Below are 22,500 nucleotides of genomic sequence, written 5' to 3' on the forward strand. Positions count from 1 at the left end.
AAACAAGGATTTCAACAGCACAACTTCAATGATTTTCGTGAAGCCCAACCCTAACACCTTTAATGAGAATGGTATTACTCTTATCACATGACTTAAACTAGCAGCTCTTCAACGCACAGCAGCACACACACACACACACACACACACACACACCCACACACACACACACACACACACACACACACACACACACACACACACAAACACACACACACACAAACCCATGCACCATGCACACACTGGAGTCAGGGACCCTGGGGAAATACTGGCCTCACTGAAGGGAAGGGAAGGTTTAGATGTTCAATCAGTGGAAAAGGGAGGGTGTATTATCATCTAATGAGAGACAGAAGATGAACAAAGATGGTGAGAGGAAGTGTCCTTTACCTAAACGACTTGGCCCTGATGTATCTTCCCTCTTTAGACCAAAGCCCGCCGCCAGGCCTCGCTCCGTTGGAGCGGCGATCCCCGATGTCTCCCAATGATATTAAGCTCACACCAATTTCCCTCGCAGCTCTGTGGGCCCTTTCATATAGGGCACTACAGGTCAACCTTGGCAGCCACTGACCCCATGAGGGCCCCTAAGGGCCCCCGGGTGTCTCCCACAATTCCAAGATCATTGGGAGAAGAAAGCAAACCGCTATTGAGTATTTGGAGAGAGTGTGAATGTTGGGGTGGTTGGTCGGGTTGATCAAACATCCCCCGTGGCTTAATTACCCTAAAATATCAAAATGAACTGCTGTGAGCCCAACCGAACCCCTCCCCTCCTTTCTGTCCATCCTCTCAGAGCGAGAGCCAGAATACTCCCTTCAATCCATCTCTCCTCGTCCTCCACAGAGAGACACACTCCAGCTCTCGCCTCAATCAAAGCGGCTTTGAAACAGAAAAGGTCTTCCTAAACTGGTCTCTCGCTCAACTATTCACTTGTCCACTCACTCGTTCACTCACTCACTCCCTCACTCACTCCCTCACTCACTCTTTCACTCACTCATGTATTTCCTTCTTTCTTTTCGCTCTGTACCCATCTGCACCCATACACTCTCCACGCCGTAACTATGCAAATCACATTTTGTGACTGGATGCATTTAAAACACTGGATCTTTGACAGTCCAGACGGAACTGCAGAGTTGCGTAGAATACTCAGTTGATAAGTATACATACTGTAAGTGTATTTAAGCAAGATACACACAAGCAAGACCACAAATCCACAAAAGAAATTGAGTATTTCAAGGATAAATGAACAGTGTTTCCCGGGAACAACTTGAGGAATAAAAAGCAAGTACTGAGTCCAACAGTCACTTAAGTGAGAAACTCGTCTGCAGTCAAATCAAATCTGTATTAAAGTATTAAAAATCAATACAACTGCACCGCAGGCCAACACGGTTAATGCTGAGTTCACAGCTCAAAGTGTTTTCCAGCAAATTGAGCGATTAAGGGGGAAGAAATGCAAATGACACCAGACGGACCAAGGAGCAAGGTGCTGTCCGTGAATCGCCAACGTTCTGACTGGGATCGGAGACAGGGAAGGAAATAGGATGGAGCTGGAAACAAATTCCACATGGGACTGAGACTGCAGAAATGTAGCCAAGTATAAAGTACAGAAATATAATCATGTAAACACTACTGACGGAAATATACTAAAATAAAAGTAGATTTGAGAACAGGTCGACTCCAAAAAGAGTGAATTCTTTGTACCCGCCTCTTCACAACTGACACATAAAGTAGACATGAAGAGAATGTAGAAAATGTGAAAATGAGTGAGACGAGTGCTGAATAGAAGTTAATATATTCAGAAAACCTCCAGCAGGCGGAAGAAGAAAAATAAAATGATATGAAATCAATGGGTTTGATTGTACTGCAGTAAAAATCAAGAACAGAATCGTAACCTTTGTGAAAATCCCACCACGGTTAGGACCAAACCGTGCGCTTCCTTAGAAAACATGCCGTTCTCTGTTCTCAGAGGTAATTATTATATATATGTTTTTTATCGTGTGGGGGCGGAAACATGTTGTTGCCGGTTGTATCCGCCTAAAGCAAAGGAAATGTATTGATTTTTTTTGTGTCCCGATCGTCTGCATTGGAACGCATTGAGAAATGGGAGCTATTATTTTCTTGGTTTCTTTCAAAGCATAGCCATTCAGTCTTTCTTTTTATTGCACCAGAGCATGACATCCTTCAATATGCCTTCATATGAATCTACAAATATGAAATCATTTCAGCAGAATTCTGAGAAACTTCAGCACTAGATCAATCGAGGGAAGAATAATGGATTCAGTCCTTCTGAATCGGTTATTCATGCCATCCAGTCAGATTCAGCTTGTGTAAGATCTGCTGTGAAGGTGAGCACCTGTGCAGTCAGGAAGTCAGCAGCTTTCTAGCCACCTACTGTAGCTGGGTTTTGGTTGTAATCCATGGTGGGAGGAAGAGGGAGCTGGAGCATGTGAGGCAGCGGGTGGTATGTAACTCAACTTAAGCACATTTTTCAAATATCTGCATTTATTGAAGCATATTCAGCTTGAAAGCTTGAAAGCAAGTAGCTCAGAAAGTCAAAATGAGAGGAAAGGTAATGGATTGGATCTATCAAACTGCTGACTTGCTCTTCGATCGTTCATGAGGCCCCATCCTTGTCCTTGTACATTACCATGACACCACCTGTCCTATTTATTAGTCAATTGTTATCAGTATAGGAATGAGCAACATGTAATGAACATTTTTTTTTATTGTTTATTAGAGGCTGTGTCATATCAGGGCACTGGAATCAAAGAGTCATTTGACTTTTGATAAGACTTACACTTACATTTTAGAGTCAGTACTTAGTACTCTTATACTTTCTCCCAGGTAGAAATGTCAATGTTGGTACTTTTACTTCAGTAAAAGCGCTGAGTACTTCCCCCAAGAAAGTGGATTCACTGCATCACTGTATGCTGATGACGTTGACCTTCTCATTACCAACACAGCACTACAGGGTTCTTTCTGTTTCGGTTTCAAAAGTCAATGTTTTTCTGACAATGTGTCCATGTATGTGTGTTTTGTGTGTGTGCATTTGTATAGCTGGTGTGTGTGTGTCTATGTGTGTGTGTGTGCGTGCGCGCGTGCGTGTGCGCGTGCGTGTGCACGTGCGTGTGTGTGTGTGTGTGTGTGTGACCGTGTGTCTGTCCGTTTTTACGACCTATCTACCAGCAGCGATCTACTCTTTTCACCTTTTCACAGGTAAAACACCATTGCACTAAACAAGCTGCCAATCTCCCGATGTATCCCATAGTATACGCATTTGCACACACACACACACACACACACACACACACACACAAACACACACTCAGACACGCGCGTACACACATGCACGTGCGCAAACACCCATGGCCCTTGCTAGCACAGCCGCAAAAAAAAACATCAATGAATAATGCAGGCAAACAGATCAGTGCACTATTGACCTGAAAAGGCCCGACACATTGTTTGCTCATGCAAGGCCCAGAGACAGAAGGAGAGAGAGAGAGAGAGAGAGAGGACAGAGCGAGAGAGAGAGAGAGAGAGAGAGAGAGAGAGAGGACAGAGAGAGAGAGAGAGAGGACAGAGAGAGAGAGAGAGAGAGAGAGAGAGAGGACAGAGAGAGAGAGAGAGAGAGAGAGAGAGGACAGAGAGAGAGAAACAGAGGGAGAGATAAACAATACCTAGATGAGTTATAATTAAGATGCCATGGCTCAAAATGTATTTTATGGCTTTTAAATTGTTCAAGGCAATTAGCTGACCCCCTCCATCAATGGCTGTTAGATTTACGCATGAAAGACACACATACACTGTACAGACACACACACACACACACACACACACACACACACACACAGACACAGACACACACACACACAGACACAGACACACATGAGATGAGATAAGATAAGATTCTATTGATCCCCGCAGGGGGAAATTAGGTTTACATGAAGGATGGATATTTACAGCAATGTTCGCTGGAAGCTTTCTAGAACGTACACATTAATGCACAAAAACACACAAACGGGTCGTTTGCTCCCTTAATCGGTAAATAACGTTTAAAATGTCCGTTAAAATATTCCATAACTCTGTCACTCATGGAAATGGTTTATATTTCCGAGTGCTAGCGAATTATGTTCATCATATTCATGATGTGAATCAAATTTACATTAGCCTTTTTATTCCTCTCCCAAGCACTTACAACCGACCATCTTCCTTTAAAAAGGAAAGGACGTCGATCAGAAATAGAAAGATGGATAGAATAGATAGGTAGAAGATAATAGCACAAATCTCCTGTCAATCAAACACCTTGTTCCATTAGATCTCTCTCTCTTTTTTTCACACACTCCTCACCATCAAAACACCTCTGTAACATTGATCTCACCTTTCTCTCTCTCTCTCTCTCTCTCTCTCTCTCTCTCTCCCATCTCTCACCGTTATTTCGTCTAGTGCTAAAACGTTGTGACGGTTGATTTTGATTGTTTCCCCACCCCACCCAAGTGGGTGGGCAAAGTGGAGGAGAAAAGATAAATAAATATATGTTTATATTTGGCCATAAAGGTGAGGAGCACATTAATCAAGGGTCAGCTACAGGCACACGACATGCGGAAACGGGCATAGTCAGGTGGAAGAACAGATAGCCAATAAAATAGGAGACAAAGGATTGGCACATTTTTAGATAGCGCTCGCTAGACCCACTTAGTGTAAACTGTGTCTTTTCGAGACGCAAAAAAACTAAATCACATCTTTCAGCCAGGCGGAGAATGGGCAGGGATTGCAGAAGGCGATTTGCAAGCTGAGAGTATTCTCCGCCTGGCTAGAAGGGTTGCAAAAGCAATCATGTCAACCTCATCAGAAATGCAAGGGAGGGGCTCTGCTGGCAACCCCCAAATAGCCAATAACGGGCACGGTTGTAAGCTTTTATTCAACAACTTTGAGAATACATCGAAAGATTGAACACCAATATGTTCCAAGTTTTGGCAAGACCAGAGTATAATTATGTGAGAGGTCTGCCTGTAAACTGCCACAGCTTTTACATTTGGGATCAGAATCTGGGTAAATTTTGCGCTTTTCAGGTTCACTGAGGTGGGCTCTGTGCACCACTTTGCACTGGATCAAACTGATTGGAGCACAGGATGATGAGGAATACACCCGATGTAATGCTACCTTCCACCGGTCCCCCACCAGTTGCATTCCCAATTAACGCTGTTTTACACTGGATGCGCAACGTTGCCGTGAAGTCAAGCGCCCCCAATGCACTGATGAACAAGTCCATAAATTCTCCATTGTCGACGGTTCTACCGGTAGATGCAAGTTTGTTTATAGCGGTCGCAACTAGAGTGTCCATAGCAGTAAAATGATTACCAGTGCCCCGTGGGTTTATTTATGGCAGGGAGGGGTTTCGCCCCAAAACTCTGGAACGATTTCCAGTGAAACCAAAGGTGCAAATCGATCACCACGCATCCACACAATGTGCTGCTGATGAGAAGCAAACAAGCTTACTTTGGAGACAAACTTTGTATTTATTGATTCTAAAACGGTTGTTTGTCATACTGAGTGGGTTCTTCAACGGTTAAACAAATAAAATAAAATAAATAAAAACGTTGGCGATGATCCGCGAGACTCGTTTCTTTACTTTTTTGCTTCCTTTCTCTATCTGTTTACTCCTAAACTCTTGGTCTGAATTAGCTGCCGATTGACCTTGACCAACAATGCAGGGTTTAGTGTCGGGTCACGCAGGAGAGTGAAAGGTGATTTTCAAACCATGGAGGAGCTGCAATGAGATGCTGAAAGCCGTCATCATCTCTACCGGAGCAAGTGTCCTGACCTCCCTGCAGCTCAGAGTCGACAAGCAAAAACCAGGTGCTTATTTAAAATCGAGAATTACACCTTCTTGGCTTTACAACTGGATTTCTTAACTTGAGACTTGGTTACGAAATCAGGGGGGGAAATCTAATCTGATTTATTCTCATCTAATGTGTTCGTGACCAAAAACAAATGACTTGAAATGGGATCTATAGATGGTTGACAGACATGAGATCGGCAACTGCGGTAAATGTCACGTTTGACAGGGGGTTGTCATCCTTATGTTCCCTCAAAATATTTTCTTCCGATTTTGGGTCTTATGTGCCTTCAGCCCGATGTGCCCTCACCCCGTGTTCCCTGAACCCTGTTTTCCTTCACTCTATGTTCCCGCAACCCGAAGTTCCCTCAGCACTATGGTCGTCTTTTCCTCCTCTTTCTTTTGGCGGAACAAGCTGTTCTTCATTACTGTATAAAGCTCTGTCTTTGTTTACTTTCGACAAAGTCCCAAGAAAGAATAGTGTTTCCCTCGCATTAGTTCGCGTGAGACGGCGGGGTGTCAGGGTCAACACACACTCACACACCTAGACTAAGATAGAGATCAACTTCTAAAGCTAACTGGACCGGACCCCAGAGCACAAAATGTTCACGGAGTGCGGACTCAAAAAAGAAAAATACACCTGTGTTTCGAGAATAAACTCGGAATTCCACCCCCATGACCGGCGAGCAGAGCCACTATGACCGCCCCACCGCGGCACCCCCACCCGCACCATGGCAACCAGCATATATGGCATTGGGAGGGTAGCTCCCAATGATGGTAGCTCAGGCGGTAGAGCTGGTGGTCTAGTGATCTAAAGGTTGCTGGTTCGATCCCAGGCTCCTCCTGCTAGCATGCTGTAGTGTCCTTGAGCAAGACACTTAACCCCTAATTGCTCCTGATGGCTGCGTCCGTCGGTGTTTGAACAATTGTAAGTCGCTTTGGATAAAAGCGTCTGCTAAATGACTAAATGTAATGGGAGGGAAAATAAATAATAGATAGATAAATAGATAATCAAACTGACCCACTGATTTAAGAACAGCACTGGATCTAAAATACTGTGTGTGTGTTTGTGTTTGCATGCGTGTATATGCATATGTCTTGATAATACATCTGTACATGCACACACACGTACCTGGATGCAGACATGCTTCCGTTGACGTAACAAGCTGTCCACACAGTGGTGAATATGTCACCGTGATGAATGGCAGGCTCTGCCGTTCCCTCAAGTGGTGGAGATGCGAGCGGGGGCGTTGGTGTGGTGGATTTTGTGGGTTCGGTGCTTCTTGGATTAACAACTGGATTCCTTTACTTGATATTTAGTTGTGAAAATAGAGTTCACAAATCTAACGTGAGCATCACTTCACTTCATGTGTTAGTGACCAAAAAGGAACGACTTGAACGGGAATCTATGGATGCTTGACAGACATGAGATGGACGTGAGTTATGCGGCTGGCGTGAATGTTACAACCGACCAACATGTAAGGGGGTTGTCATCCTTATGTTCCCTCTTCAACCCGATGTTCCCTCACTCTATGCTCCCTCAGCCCTCCTCTATGGTCCCTCAACCCTATGTTTCTTCATCTCTATGTATCTCCTTCAGTTATTTGTTCCATATATACTTATGTTCCATCAGCCATACAGTATGTTCCCTCAGCCCTATGTTCCAGATATTTTCTTTTTATTCTCAGACTACACGACTTTGGCCCAGATTTTTCGAGATTGGTAACCAAAAACCTCTTATCGGCCCAGTTGCTGCCCGTCCCAAGATCTTGTAGTTTATGATATGTGACTGGCAATAACAAATGAGAGTGCGACAGGAAACCAGGCGGGGGAGGAGTAATCTATATGGAATGCATGTGATGTGGGGACTATTGGGGATTTCTCTAGCACGACTGATAATTTATCGCCAACTCCCTCTGAAGGATTGACGATCCATGCAGTCTCCATCTCCCCAACCACTCTCTCTTCCAAACTCTGTCTTTTCCTCTCCTTTTTTTGTTGAAACAAGCTGTTCTTCATTTGAAAGCTCTGTCATTGTTTACTTCGGCAAAGTCACAAGAAAAAAATTGCATTTCTCCTTGTTTGCATGGGACAGCGGGATGTCAGGGTCACCCCACATAATCACACACACCTAGACTAACACAGAGATTAACTTGTCTGTATGTGCTTGTGTGTGTGTGTGTGTGTGTGTGTGTGTGTGTGTGTGTGTGTGTGTGTGTGTGTGCACGTGTCTTGTTAATACATCTGTACATGCACACACACGTGCCTGGATGCACACGCCTTTCCGTTGACGTAACAAGCTGTCCACACAGAGGTGAATATGTCACCGTGATGGATGGCAGGCTGGGCTGTTCCCTTAACTGATGGAGATGCAAACAGAAGCGTTGGTGGGGTGGGTTTTGGGGGCTCAAAGCTGTGATCTGGTTCCAGAACAACAAGCACGCCCATCCATGCCCCCCCGAGCTAAGTGCAGAGGGAGAGGCTAGAATTTGGGCCGGGCCTTCATCACCGCGGTTTTCAATCCTACGTGAGCAAATTACACTACATCCCCGGCTCGTGGGCTGGTCGTTCACACCCAGACGCAGTAATCACGGAATTAATTTTTTTATCTAATTTGTTAGTTACACAGTCCATCATGATCTGTCATTCAAAAACTTGCAAGGCTTTGAGTTAGTGTCTGCAGCTTCAGTTTAAAACGCCCTCGACAAACACATGAGTTGGCTTTTGAAAGTGTTAAGGAAAACTATAAATATATATATTTTGTATTTATGTATTAATTTTTTCATTTGTTGATCATTGGGAGTCAATCCAAGTGATCGGGACAAGAATCTTTAAATTGATACAGTATTGAGAGAATGACTTCAAATTATGTGGTCGAGTTTGATCCATTGCAGAGTTAAACATAAGACATATGTTATCTATATGTTATTTTCATTATTGTTTGATTATTGCCTGCAGCTTCAACCTTCAGGTTTGTTTAAAAAAAATGAGTCAACAGAGGAATGGTAACATTTTCAGATTCCAAATCCTGTCTTCTGTAGTCTGTTAGGCAGTGGAGTCTGGAATGTATCATTGAAGGAGTAGGAGACACCGTTGCTCCAAATGCTCCCGAAGTACAAGGGTAGGTCATCCCAAAATGATCATTTCAATTACATTCCATGTTTGTTCTGCTGCTTCTTGGTTTGTTTTCTGCCTCATTGAAGGGCACTATCATGCTCCTTTTGTCTTTTGTCTCTTCTAATTCGAGGCATTTCCACACCGCTGACATTTCTGGGGCTTGTTGAAAGCCGTGGTCTTTCCTGCCGTGAGTGCTTTAAAATGCCTGTTTGTGGAACCTTTTTCTTAGTTGGTGTAAATAGGCAGAATGGAGGAAAATAAATGGGATTGGCATTTCACACGTTTTTAGCCGATGCCGATCGATTGGGCCGTGGAACTGGTTCGGGAGCGATCCCAACCTTTTGATAGCGGCTCCATACATCCAGGAGTCGGAGTAAATTATCATTCAACAAATGACATGGAGGGAAACACTGAAGGTCACGGAGGTCTATCATGCTGTCTCTAGGGCAGTCACCTTCGTCAATATAAAGTTGCTGATTTGCCATACAAATCATGTTTTTGTTCATTTTAGACCACTATCACCATACAGGTACTCCTCACATAACGACCTACCTGTTGAACGACTGTTCGGACGTACGACCAGCTCTCCAACCAGTTGGTATTGTACGCTGCGTAAAAAATACCACGCCGTGTGCGCTGCGTCCGTGGCATCTCAGTGTCAAGCATGTCATCGTGCTTCACCGTTCTGAGTCTCAGTCTCGCTCCCACAGTCTGTCAGTAATTACTACACTAGCGTTTGCAATTGCCACGCCCGCTTACCATGAAATAACATGGGGCCTCGCTTATCAACCAAATCGCTTAACGACTTGGTCCCAGGAACGGAACTCGGTCGTTAAGTGAGGAGTACCTATATTAGCTTATTAAAGTGTAATAACATGTATAGAATAATCTGTTGACATTCAACACATACTGTATAAATCTGAGTCGGGATAGTCATGGAAACGTGATTGGATTGGATTCGAATCTTGATGATTTTACAAATTGATCGCCATCTGCACAGACAATTGTGATTGTGATTTTCTGTACATCTAATAGAATCAATACATAGATCTCTGACTTTAAAGAATGGTTTGAAAGATTGAATGAATCCGTGTTTTTTTTTTTTTTTTTTTGTAGATGTATTTTATTGAATGAAACTAATAAAAACACTGTGCATACTCCCCCTTATTTTCCAATGATGACAGGTATGGGCTTAGCGCTCCTCACTGCCCGAACTCTGTTCCTCCACCTGGCGAAGAGCACTTTGCTGCGGATCTATTCATCCATCAACCCCATTCTATCTGATCCAGAACCCACGGCACTGCGCAGCTCAGACAATTAAAGTTTATTTCTAAATGCCATTCAGACGGACCGGGCGAACCGCACGTCACACCTTAAATTTGATATTTTCTGTGTAATTTAATTTTACTACAATCAATTGTGAAATATCGCAACAAATATAATGGCAATATTTAATGTATATTGCAAAACTCCCCATATCCTGTGTTTTCACACTGCAGGAACCTATTTCATACTTCTAAAGACTTTTATTAAGTCCGCACTGCAGGAACGACTGTAGGAACGATAATAGCTCTTAGAACTCCCTTTAGAGCAACTTATTTCACTCCAACTCCAGGACAGGGACTGACCCTTCAGAGAAGAAAGTGAGTGGGGACAAGCCCACCTACACTCAGTGGTAATAAAAACATAACAAATAATAAAATAAAATTGTATTTTTATTCTTGATGTATTTATCTCATTTTATGATGTTAATTGAATGAAACAGAAAATTTAGAGCAAGCAAACCCCTGCTTAACAACAGTGGGAACAAACTTTTAAATTATATCATGTAGATCTAATATGAGTGAAAATTCAACAACTGGATGGATTATGGATGGATGGATTATTTCTCGCCTCAAATTTGTTCAGAAACAGATTTTAGTGGACTGGAGGAGTGGGATTATACACTGTATATGTCGCCTTTATATATATATATATATATATATATACAGTATATATATATACATATACATATACATATAACATAATTGTATAATTCATTTTATATATATATATATATATATGACCCACCCTGGATTATATGTATATTTGGTACCGTTTTACTTTTTTTCACAGCATTTCAAAGTGAAGAATCAGAGCTTCAAATCAAGGTGTCACTTGTGCAAATTAAGCAAATATTTTTAAAACTATGGCTTGTTAATGATGAGGGTGCGGCAAACTGTGTTTCGGAAAATATCACCCCCAAGTTTTCCTAACATTTGGACAGATTCAGCCAGCTCTCAGTACGCAGTAGGCTGGAGGACCAACAAAGCCACATGGCTACTTGCCCCATGGCCACTTGACACCCTCTCTGCATTGTTATTGTGTTTATAGGGAATGTTGAACAGCGTCATCGACACACAATATCTTTGTTTTTAAAAAAGCTTTTATTTAACAGTAGGAATATACAGTACATGTTTTATAAAAGTGCAATTATTTACAAGTTTTAAAGTGCAGACAACACAAGAAAATGTACAGTCTGTCAATAATATTTGTCTCTGTATATAAACCTCGGAGTGTCATTTAATATATGAATGTGCGTATGCCAAACACCCAAAATCGCCTAGAAATGTTAATAGTTAACCAACGCATATTTAATTTCTGCTGTAGCCTTTCATGTAACTCTCTCCATGATGAATAGCCAAAGTTTACATCACTTCTTTCGACCATGTACCAACCTGTTGAGCGAAGTCAAAACTGTAATGCAAGCACATCTTGATGTGGTTGCTCGCAGATTGAACACGGCCACCCAAAGAGAGGTCGAGGCACTCATAGGTGTTCTTGGATTCCTTGATCATGGAGTTGTAGACCTCCCTCTTCGAGTGTATTTTCTCGTGCTGTAGAAATCGCTTCTTGTAGAAACGTATTCCCTTGTAACAACAACGGCCGTATCGTCGGTCTCCTCCTGTGGTTGTTGAAAATATTCAGTTTCATCGTCACATTCAGGTTGAAATCCACAGTTTTAAATGTTGTCGACAGTTGCCCAGGATAACATCGATATCAGATTCATCATTGCTGTCGATCCCGGCATTCTTGTCGGAGAACTGACTATCATCGCAGAAAATGTAGTCCAGTACGCGTTGCTTGCGCTGACTAGGATCGATCACACTGGTCCGATTACGGTTTGCGATATGATAGAGCTTCCGCCACCCACTTCTTGTTATCCATAACAACACTGAAATGATAGTTTTCAGACAAGAAATCTACATTCCAGTGGGGCAATCAATCAAATATTCAGTTTTCTATCAGACAGGACTTCTTAATAATTCTTGTTTAATAGTTGGAGATTTATTTAATAGTTGGCAACTAATCCATGAAGTAAATCATGGAGTTTAAAATTTATCAACAGTAAAAATATCACGAGTGTATAGAAGGGTCTATATACTGTTTCGTGTATTTAACGTTTGTACAAATTATTATTATATCACTTGTGTTGATTTTTATCTATTGAATTTTACTTATTGAATTTTATTAATTGATTTTTAACAGTTTATTATGCCATTGTTGTTTTAGGAATTTGGAAAATCAATCTATTGAATGGGGGGGGGGGGGGGGGGGGGTGATGGATACTGTTTTTCCGAGAGATAGATTTTGTGACATTTCGCAATTATTTTAAGTAAAATAAAAATTTGAACTCCTCATTTTGAAATCAAGAGGCCAAAAACTAGGACCTATAAATCCACAGTTGGCCACTTCAAATAGAAGGAAAACTGCTGTGGACATCATCTACCACTAGTCACTTTAATGTATCAGGTGCATTGCATACCTATTTGGTCTTTCCTGTTAGCAGTACATTGCAGTGTTTCTCTTACAACACTGTGTCCATCTTGCCATTCAGTATGACACTGCATTGTTGTGGCCAACGACTACTTAAGATGTTCTCCATAAAGTTGACTCACTGTCATTATTGTCTGCATTTTATTTTGTCTTTCTTTAAAGTAAATACTTTTATAATACTTATACTACACTACTCCTCAGCATTTTAGATCTTACTGTTTTTAAATACTGTTTTTTTGAATCACTACTATGCCCTTATTTTATATTTATGTAAAGTTGAGTTGGCTCTGAGACTAAGAATCTCATTAATGGTAATGATGCTTTCATTATAATCAAGTATTTGACAACAACCTTGAAACTATAATTACACAGACCTAGTTTGAGTGCTCTTATGACAATGCTATTGAAATTTGTAATTTTAAAAATGTAAATAAAACTAACATCTTATATTTTGAAAATAAAATGCTGTGTAACATGTAGATTAAGATAAAGCATTAAGACCTGTTCTCATTCAAATGACAAAATAACGATTGAACTTTGAAAGAAGACCTCTGCTCGGGGTTGAAAGGACAATATCTAAGATCCACCGAAATCTCTCTCTGAAATGTGATTGTGATTTTGTGAAGTTAGCACCATCTCATGTTGACACACTGCAATTGAATGAATGGGCATGTTTTCAGTTGAAAATAAACACACTCTGTCAGGACACATAAGAGGGAGGGGGAATTCCAGCCGGTTGGGAGCCACCTGGTTGTCAGCTGGAGACTGGCTGGAAGCTTGTTGCAATTGGGCTGTCAGCTGGCTGGGACAGTCCTCTTCAAGTGGCTCCTACTGTCGTACAACACATGGAAAGAGGAAAAGGGAAGCCACAGTGGTTGCAGTCCAGAAGCTTAAAAAAAGGTCTAGTCATGATAGCTATAGCAGTGATGGCCATAGGATTACTACCAAGGGTTAAGCAGGAGCTGGGTCCTGCCGATCTTGTTTCTGGCACTGGAAATACCAACAGAAATTAGTATATTTGTATATATTAGTACATATACAGTATATGATGGTATCTGACCTGTTAATTCACCTTTCGTTTGGCATCTTTAACCCCTTCTCAGGTTAAGATCTATGTGTTTCCAATTGTTAAGACTGCGCATCCTACTGGACTCCTGCTGCTTGGAACATGATTCCTGCAAATCCGACATTCCCAGCTCTCAATGGACACACCTGTACACACCTACTCCCCATAGAAACATGCAGGTGCATTCACACACTCTCACACACACACTCTAACACACACGCACACACACACACACACACACACACACACAAGAGCATACACACAGATGCCTACCCAAGCTCATAGACACACAGCATGTGCGTGACCTCTACAGGCTCAGTGGGAATAGTCATTAGCCAGCTAGGGAGAGAGAGGTGTGAGGGAAAGGTATAATGGAAAGATAGATAGAGAGAGAGATAATGGAGAGAAGGGAGTTAGGGGGGCTAGACTGGGGATTCGGCTGAGACCCCCGGGAGACCAAGACACCGCCGCGACGGCGCTGAGCCAGAGCCAGTCTTCCGTCCCTTACCCAAACACACACACACGCACACACACACATACACACACATCCAGAAGACTAACAGGACCGTGGTAATTAGAGCAAAGAGTTTGTGTGTGTGTGTGTGTGTGTGTGTGTACATGTGGTTGGGTTGGGTGCACTTGTGACAGACATGTTTGTTTTTGCAACGTACAGGTGTTTAGATGTCCCCCGACCCGAACACACACACACCTTCGACGCCCCCCCCCAAGACACCCATACATGTGCAAACACTCAGACACACACACATACACACACACACACACACACACACACACACACACACACACACACACACACACACACACACACACACACACACACTCACACACAGTAATGATATGTGTGCAACAGTACAAAATCCTCTGATTTCCAGGAACGAGCTGAGAGTGAAAGCGATGGGAGTAAAATCCAGTTTGAGTGTGTGTGTGAGTGTGTGTGTGTGTGAGTGTGTGTGTGTGTGTGTGTGTGTGTGTGTGTGTGTGTGTGTGTGTGTGTGTGTGTGTGTGTGTGTGCGTGTGCGTGTGCAAAAGGCCAGTCTCCTCATCGCCTGTGACAACTGGATTAGTATTCAGTGTTCATAAGCTTTACTTCTCTCTGTGCCCAGGCTCAGCACTGAGCCCCTTTATACTCCACTAGAGCTCTAAAACACACAAACACACACACATGTGTACACACACACACACACACACACACACACACACACACACACACACAAAGCTTTGTCGTTTCTGTCCTGTCAGATTTTCAGTCAGATCGGTATGGATCTCAATGGATCCCCCCCACAGATATCACAGGCAATCACGCGTCCATGTTACTTTTCCCTCCCGTCAAACAATGTCATGTCCCACCACACAAACACACACACACACACGCACCCACGCACGCACACACACACACACACACACACACACACACACACACACACACACACACACACACACACACACACACACACACACACACACACACACACACACACACACACACACACACACACATACCGTACACTCCAACCTTTATCAAAATAAGAAATCACTTGGAGTCATAATGGATTAACCTGCTATGATGGGGAAGTGAATTGGAATTGAATGAAGGGATCAAACAGGAAGTAGAATTTGAATCAAAGGGAGAAAAAGTGCCACTCATTGATAGATAGGTAGATACTGTACATAGAGAGACAGATAGATCGACATTTTTTTTGTGTTGCCATACACATAAATAAAGAAATATTATAATATAGAAACAAATAACTACATATTTGAAAAAATGGCAAAATACAACTAAACATGCCTACAAATTAACTTTAAACAAGAAAAAATAAACCTATCAATAACAATAAACAAGAAGAAATACAATAGGCAATATTCCCAAACAGTCCACGGTTTATGTGGTGAATGTGCCATCTTGCTCTAGATGATGGTGACATTCCCAGTTCTCCCAGTGTCGGTTTCCTGGCTCCTGAGATCCCTTCCCTTCTTTCACCTTCCGCCCCATCCCCCTCTCCTCTAATGAAAGTCGTATTAACGGGGGAGTGGATGGGGGAGAAAAAAGGAGCGGCGAGAGCAGAGGCCAGGCTAGATTGGTGCAATGGATTCTTTAGAGAGGAGCGATGGAGAGGAGAGGGGAGTGGGAGAGCGAGGGAGCGAGGGAGGGAGGATGAGGCGGCACGAGAAAGATGTGGTTAAGGCACCAGTGGGCCAAATTAGCTAACCTCCAGAGGAGCCTAGCCACCATGCTAAGGGGGGGGAAGTGGAAGAAAGAGAGAGAGAGAGAGAGAGAGAGAGAATGAGTTTTGAGTGACTGAGTGAACGAGTTGGTCGACCAGAGGAACCGTCAGAACTGAACAGTACTTTAGTGGGTTTCTCTTAGGGTTGGCGTAGCTCTGGAGCACTTTGATTCTAACGAGTAACGAGAGGGCTGGAATGTATAAGCCCCCAACACTCAACGTACACTCACTTGTGATGACGGGTTTGACATGTGACTCAGTATAATGAGTCGTTTGATTTTTCAGACTCTTTGTTTAGTTTTTATTCAGTCCATGAACGAGAGTTTGAGTCGATCTGGTATGTTGGACAGGGAATTATTTCGTGAACATTCAATGCTGTCAAAATGATTGATTTACGTGGAGGATTGCAAAGTGGGTCTCAAAATAATTTAGCTTCATTGGCTAAAAGCTGGATAAACGCACAATGTGAATCACAAAAGTGATTTTTCACTTGTGTCAAAAAAAATTTATATTGTCAAATACTTTTGTCTGAGTGAACGCCACTCAGTTCATTTAACAGGTTTGTTTGGTACGAATGAATCATTTGTAACCAACGAATCGTTCACAACAAACAAATCATTCACTTAAAATGAACCGTTCACTGTGAACAAATCGTCGATATCAGTCTATCTTTCTCTGTCCCGCTGCCTTCCAGTCAAACTCTGCTGTGTTCCTGTGATCGATTAACTGCAGAAAATAGTCAGCCATCCCACAGTGCACCTGTACCTGTTGCCATGTGATTTGATTCCAGCAGGCTGTGTTTTTTTTGTGCATCTTTATATTTGTGTGTGTGTGTGTGTTCATGTTATGTTACAGTCTTAGAAATAGTTCTCGACGCAAACTCCCATTGTGAATAAGTAGCTTTGCCAGTGTTGAGGATATGTTGCGTCTTATACACAATGATCAGCCACAACATTAACACCACCTGTCTCATATCGTGTAGCTCCCCCTCGAGCTGCCAAAACAGCTCTGATCGGTAGAGGCATGGACTCCACAAGACCTCTGAAGGTGTCCTGTGGTATCTGGCACCAAGACGTTAGCAGCAGATCCTTTAAGTCCTGGAAGTTGTGAGGTGGATACTTTGTTCCCCACGAGCATCAATGAGCCTTGAGCGCACATGACCCTGTCGCTGGTTCACCAGTTGAAATTCCTTGGACAAGTATTGGTAGGTACTAACCACTGCATACCAGGAACACCCCACAAGACCTGCTATTTTGGAGACGCTCTGACCCAGTTGTCTAGCCATCACTATTTGGTCCTTGTCAATGTCACTCAGATCCTTACGCTTGCCCATTATTCCTGCTTCCAACACATCAACTTCAACAACTGACTGTTCACTTGCTGCCTAATATATCCACCTCTTGACAGGTGCCATTGGAATGAGATCATATATGTCATACACTTCGACTGTCAGTGGTTTTAATGTTGTGGCAGATCGGTGTTAAGCCATACAGTTTGAATATACAGTATACAATTAAAGTGTTTTCAAGGAGCCCAAATTGTCCAAACTCCATATCGGAAAGATAGTGATTTGTGGGCGAACTGATCAATCTACTTTTGCTTTTGTTTTGTGCAATCCGTACAATTCCACTAAGAAAATTGCTTCTATTGATGCTATTTCCAAAGTCTTAGCTGGAACTGAGATGCCTAAATCTGTAAGAATGACTGAGAATGATCTCCATCGTATTAACATCAGTCACCGGTCATTTATTTGTTCTTTGTTTCCAATAACCCTAATAGACTGCTCTTAGATGATTATAATGTTTTAACATCATTGCTACTTTGTTTCTTACGAAGGGAATGTAATGGAGTGCCGCTTTGTCAGATTTGGCAGATTGCTGGGCCCAGTGAGCCTTCCCCCAGCAGAAATTGAAGTGATCTGCAAACTCTCTAAAGTCAGGACATTAACCAAATCAATGCAGGCCAAGTCCCTGGATCAATTGAATGAAAACTAGAGTCGGTTTCTCCAAACAACAGTGGGGTTTCCTCGGGTTGGAAGCGCACATCCTCTCGTTCTGTTCCAACGCAAGACTTCAAGTTGAGTGTCATCTCTTAATATTTTTCACCCCTGGACTTAGCGTATATCTAGGAATGGAAACAGTCTACGATGAAAACGCTGAGATCGGGAAGTACTCAGCTTGAGAAGTACTTTGCATTAAGTACTTGTCTTAATGAACTTCCTTTTCATGTATATATGCATTCGTAAGCATGCGTATGGGTTATTTTGTACTTGTTTCTTGTTTTACATGTGATTCAGCCTGCCAGTATATCCTCATTAGATGGCATCGCCTGCAGCTGCTCCTTTGTTCATGGAAACCCATGGAGCTCTTTGCACAAGTTCAATCAGGAACGCCTTTTTTCCGTCTGAGGTGTACACTGATGGTGAAATTGTAAAACTCGTTTTGTACCCTCAGCCCCTGTCGGATACCAGGATAATTCAGCTGAATATTCCAAATTAGAGGGAAGGGAAAACATCTACTGTGTATAGTTTTCAATCAAATTTAGCAAGCAGTGGTGTCACATCGTGGATTTGTGACACCGGAATGGGGGACAAATCCTCAATCTGCCTCCAGTGCAAACGCTAAACTGGACACTCAACCCCTCCATTTGGAGTTCAATGCAAGTAATGGGATACAAATCCATAATATGCCTGCAGTGCAAACCCCACTTTTCAGACTCCATGTTGTTTTATTCAGCCCTTAGGTAGTACATAGATAGGTTTCATTCCACCAGCTCCCCAGCCTTTTCTCTAAACTGGACACTCACCCCCCCCCCCCATCAGGATTTCAATTCAATGCAAGTAATAGGGGACACATCCATAATATGCCTGCAGTGCAAAAACTCACTCCACATTTCAGGTAAAGCTAACATGACGCCACAGCAGTCAGACTTTGCAAATGCAATGACTTGGATTTTTGACATTTTCTTTAATTGCGAAATTTTCTGTTTGCCGGCACTGTTTTCATTGCCGTGCCCTGCAGACTACTTTTGAAGTGTCTAGAAAATTGCTGCTTTTACAGAAGTGCGAGCAAATTACAAACATTTTTCGAGACCTTAATTTCTGACACATTTGTATAACAAACATTGTATTCTACAGAAACTTTCAAAAAAACCCTTTTCACAGGCCCTGTCAAATGATAAAGAAATGATAATTCTTGGACTTTTAAAGACGCAAGAAGTGCCTCAATTACTTATTAATTTCCTTGTGGCAAGTAACATCTTCTTATCCTTGTGTACACAATTTTTTTATAAGTATAGTAAATACACAAGAAAAATAACATGGAGCCAAACACCCAGTAAGGCGAAAAGGCTGGAAACTTGCTTCCGTACTACGTGAGGGGTGAGTGGAAAACAACGATAAACTTAAAAGGAAAATATTCCTTTGAATTCCAAATTGAGCAGAGATCCCAGAACCACATTGAGAAGAAGAAGAAGAAGAAGAGTCCAAATTCGAACCTGACAATAACCTCACTAGACAAGACACCAGATGATGCAGATAACCTAATTACTGCCTACGGTGCAGATCATCACCTTTTAAATTTGACAGAATGAGGGGAATACCTTTTCAACTCTTCGTTCTAAATTCATATATTTATTCTGTCAGGCGCACCTTCACGTTTACATTCCCTCGGCTGGCAAAGTTATCCGATAATCAATCTCCGCGCCCTTCTGTGACACATGCATCAAGCTTATGATCTTAATTTGTCTGTCCATGTAAACGTCTCGACTCATGATTCCTTCTTGTTGTCACTTTGGTGATAGGTGATATTTAATCCAGCCTCCGCCGGTGTCACGGCCCTGTCAGTTCCACTATCCATAACCTACATGGCTCTGGGAGGGAGCTCAGCACTGCATTGCAGTGATAGTGTTTAATAGAAAAAAAGTATTAATCAATGGCTCACTCAATGTCAAACTATTTCTTTCTCATTGTAATCCATCTTTTTCATTTATTGTAGTTTGAGGCCAAGAAATTGTCAGCGTCATCCTCTCACTTTATCTATGATGCGCCCACAATGCCTCCATCTGTGTGTGGAGTTTGACTACCATATGGGTCAATCTAGCAGTTGAGAAAATGTTTGGATTAATTAGTTGAATTATTTTTAGACCCCTACTAAACTAGTCCTTCTCATTGTAATACATCATTTTTATTTTACAAGTTGCCTCCTGCCTCCATCTTTTTGTGGAGTTTGACTACCATATTCTAGCAGTTGAGAAAATTATGAAATTAATTGTTAATTTTTTTTTAATTGCATTGAATTTAATTTATTCTGGCGTTGACGCTTACTTAAATTTCCAAATTGGTACTCATCAAGTCTTAAATTTGACATTGACACGACGTAAGTTTTATTAATATTTTTACTTTTATTTGAAACAGAGGAATGAACACAGGAATTAAAAAGAGTGTGGCATGTTGTGGTGGACCAAGGGGCCCGGTCAAGCTGCGGCTGCAGACGGAAGCAAGGTTGCCGTCTGCAGCCGTGGCTTGACCACGCCCCTGGGTCCACCACACATGTCAAAATCAATATATCACCTGTTGGACTTTGCACCAGTTGGGTGAGAGGTTACAATTGTAAAACACTAGTGACAGTAAAAAAAGGACCTCATAATTGGTCCACAAGTATGTGCAGTTTGCATGAACTCCACTGGTCTCAACGTAAAATAAAGAAAATAGACTGAACATGGAAACCCAACAAACATAGGCTGTACATAGAATCCCATTAATCATAGACTGGACATAGACTGAACATTCAGTAGAAACCCAACAAACATAGACTGGGCAGAGAATCCCAACATGGACTCCTCGGGCTCTAATTTGGTCTCGGTCTCGACGAGGTCTTGCACACATAAACCCTTGCACACATTTGCACTGAGTGGTCTTGACTACAACACTTTAGCCGTTTTACACATATAAGCCGGGAGGCAGTTGCCATGGGTGCTGCAAAGGGGCGTCGTTGCCATTTTCAACGATTTTTCCGGTGCTTAATAGAGTAGCAAGTTGTGTGTAGGCTGTGACCTGCCGTGTTTGTGCATATGCGGTTGAATTCTAAAGTCACTCTGTCAAGACAGTGTGACGCTCTGCTGTGCTATCCGCGGTAAACAACTGGACACCTGAGCTCACAGCGGCTACCTGTCAGTCCCACGTTGTTCTGCGCGACCGAGCTCATCTGACCCGTGTTGTATTTCTAACAATCTGCGCGCAGGCTGACATGCATCCATGCGCGCATGTGCATGGGGGTGACAACGGGACAAGGCGAGCCATGGCGGGGATTTATAGCGGCTGTATAATTGTCATGCTGGGCTACGGCACGGCAATGCGGGGGGCGCTGTCACATCACTGCCAAAATAATACTCAATGCTGCATCGCAGGGGATGACAACTGGTTTTTATTGGATGCAATTCTAATGTGCGTTGCATACTCTGGTTGCATCCACTTGAAGAATGGGAGTCAACAGACACCAAAATGGAAATTTTCAGACATTCATACCGAACAGCTAGAATTATGATAGATATGCCACCATTATTCAAATGAGTCTCGGCACAGGAGAAGAGATTCATTTCAATTTGGCTGGAGGTTGCGTTTTATGGTTGTCTGTGGATGTAGTGCGTGTTGTGTGAGCTCTATCAGCGACATGGCGAACACGGCGGGATCGCCGGTCGCGAGACGGCACCAACTCCTCCTCACCCTACCTTACCTATACCAAGTGTCCTTCACGATAAGTGTCGCCCGATACACTATTCCCTCCCCGAAACGACTCCCCCGGGGGAACTCATTTGTGTTCATCTGGCTTGACAAGAGGGAAACTGTTTGTGAGACACATCCCCCACCACGATGGACAGGGCTATTTATCCTCATACAGAGGAGGAGGAAGAGTACTCACACGGATACAAGCTAAAATGTACGGACACGCACAGAAGAAGAGAGCAGATCTACCCGAAAAACACACGCTTGAAAGCCAAACAGAAAAGAATCTACATGAAAACAAGCGCATCACCCTGCGAGCAGGGAAAGATGAGGACGGTCTGTGGAGTCTTCTTCTTTGTGTACTGCGAGTTGATCAATGGGCTTTCTCGCAGTGTGAGCGCGGACAAGCTTAAAGCAAAGTGCGCACATTGTTGTTATGTATGTGTGTATGTGTGTGTGTGTGTGTGTGTGTGTGCATCATTGTCTTCATCCCCTTAGCATTTGCTCTACTTCGTGTCTGTGTGGAGGTACACATGTACCCCAGCGTGTTCAAGTGCCTGTTTGTGTGTGTGTATGTTTGAGATGGAGTTAAGTCCTTTGTCAAATTTTCTGCAGTGGTATTCCAGTCTGCATTCCCGTAGAAATCTACTGAAATCTTCGGTAAGTCCATGAGTGTTTGGCGATCGTATGTTAAAACAACTTTCAT

General features: G+C 42.7%; 1 protein-coding gene across 1 annotated transcript in view; it reads left to right on the plus strand.

Annotated features, from left to right (window-relative positions):
• The window catches only part of adgrb2 (adhesion G protein-coupled receptor B2), a gene marked incomplete at both ends in the record, with an annotated part of 187,083 nt that overhangs the window by 1,668 nt on the left and 162,915 nt on the right, over positions 1–22,500 (plus strand). The gene's annotated exons all lie outside the window — the stretch shown is intronic.

Source organism: Zeus faber (genome assembly GCF_960531495.2).
Source record: "Zeus faber genome assembly, chromosome: 1".
NCBI classification, from domain to species: Eukaryota; Metazoa; Chordata; class Actinopteri; order Zeiformes; family Zeidae; genus Zeus; species Zeus faber.